The sequence below is a fragment of the Aptenodytes forsteri genome, unplaced genomic scaffold, assembly GCF_000699145.1.
Source record: "Aptenodytes forsteri isolate BGI_AS27 unplaced genomic scaffold, ASM69914v1 Scaffold32, whole genome shotgun sequence".
Taxonomy (NCBI): domain Eukaryota; kingdom Metazoa; phylum Chordata; class Aves; order Sphenisciformes; family Spheniscidae; genus Aptenodytes; species Aptenodytes forsteri.
In genome coordinates, this window is record NW_008795138.1 from 7,804,647 (window position 1) to 7,806,825 (window position 2,179).

Sequence of the window (2,179 nt, forward strand, 5' to 3'; positions counted from 1 at the left end):
CAGGACAGCTGACCCAAACTGGCCAAAGGGATATTCCATACCATGTGATGTCATACTCAGTACATAAACTGGGGGGGAGTTGGCTGGGGGGCGGTGATCGCTGCTTGGGAACTGGCTGGGCATTGTTTGGCGGGTGGTGAGCAATTGCATAGTGCAGCAGTTATTTTGTATATTATTTTATCATTATTATTATTTTCACTTCCTTTTCTGTCCTATTAAACTGTCTTTATCTCAGCCCACGGGTTTTACTTTTTTTTTCCCTGATTCACTCTCTCATCCCACTGGGATGGGGGGAGTGAGCAAATGACTGTGTGGTGTTTAGCTGCCTGCCAGGCTAAACCACAATAACATGACAGCCAGTGTTGCAACTAACACACACAAACCCAAAAGATAAAATCAACAAAGCAATTAAGCTTCAACAGAAACAAGACAGTTCTTTTTGTTTTGTTTTGTTTTGGGTTTTTTTGGCTTGGTTTGGGTTTTGGGGGTTTGTTTTTGTTTTTGTTTTCTTTTATTGGATTCACAAATCCCTGTTTAAGCTGAATATACTTTTTTAAAGAAGATGATTTGAATAAAAAAAATTACGTGGGATTTTTTTTTTTGTTGTTATTCCATTTCTTGCATTTTCTTGAGATATGCAGCAACCTGATGGTGGCAGAAGCTGAGACATTCAAAGGTGCTTACAGGATGTAAGCAACCAGAGCTATTATACAAAGAGACTTGAGTGCCTTTGTATAAAATTGCAACGTCAGAAATCCATTCAGTTTCAGCCTCTTGTCTCTGTAACTCCAAATACTATCACTACTGGAAAACCTGGTCTGGATGTCAGTTTGCCACCCCACAGCACACAAGTGGCAATGCTTAACTGATGCAAACTATATCAACTACAGAAAAATCTAGTCATCCTGCACTTGTTTCTTTGTCTATGAGCTAAACAGGCTATTTTCAAGTGCAGTTCATTTGACTCTTCATGGCTACCTACATCATGATGAGATGACATGTGCCCTGGAAGTTCTTTTTCTCCCCACTAAGAAAAGAATGGATACAAGGAAGGGTGATGGATGAGTTGATTAGTGAAGAGAAGCAGTTCGTATAGAAAGAAGCTAGTAGAGAAAAATGGATTAATCTTTCAATGTCAAATGTAGAATAAGTGGTAGAAACTCAAAAATCAGTGCCATGGTTGGGTCAGGAAACTCTGAACTGAGTAGTGTTAAAGGAAGAGTATCATATTTATCTACTATGGTATTCTTCACCAAGAAAATAAAGAGACTCTCGTTCTTTTCACATAATGGGGAGAAAAGATGTAATTGACTTATTGCCAACTGTCATCTTGTCTGCTAAATGTATATTCTATATGTATATTGTTATTTTATTTCCTGCACTTGTTTTTTTCTTTTCAATTCCTTTGCTCTTTTTGGTTCAGCCTGGTTTGTCTCAGTCACTATCTGGGAAGAGAAGAGAGGAGAGGAGAGGAGAGGAGAGGAGAGGAGAGGAGCGGAGAGCAGAGATCTAGTCCAAGCACCTGACCACTTCAGGGCTGACCAAAAGTTAAAGCATATTATTAAGGGCCTTGTCCAAATGCCTCTTAAACACTGACAGGCTTGGGGCATTGACTACCTCTCTGGGAAGCCTGTTCCAGTGCTTGACCAGCCTCTCAGTAAAGAAATGCTTCCTAATATCAAGTCTGAACCTCCCCTGACACAGCTTTGAACCATTCCCACACATGTTGACCAGCACCCCCAGATGCCTTTCTGCAGGGCTGCTCTCCAGCCACTCCACTCCCAATTTATATTTGTGCCCAGCATTACTCCATCCCAGGTGCAGAATCCAGCATTTGCACTTGTTAAATTTCATCCCATTAATCACTGCCCAATGCTCCGATCTATCCAGATCCCTCTGCAAGGCCTCTCATCTCCCTCAAGAGTCAACAGCAACTCCCAGTTTGGTATCGTCAGCAAACTTGCTAATGGTGCATTCACCTCCTGTATCCAGATTATTGATAAATATGTTGAACAGAACCGGCCCTAGGATTGAGCCCTGAGGAACACTGCTGGTGATCAGTTGGTCATTCCCCTAAAGAAGCTAAATCTGGAACTTGCCAGTGATAATCAAAACCCAACAGAAATGTGACATAAGTATTAACATATTGATTATTTTCAAACTAAGAGTTATTAAGATC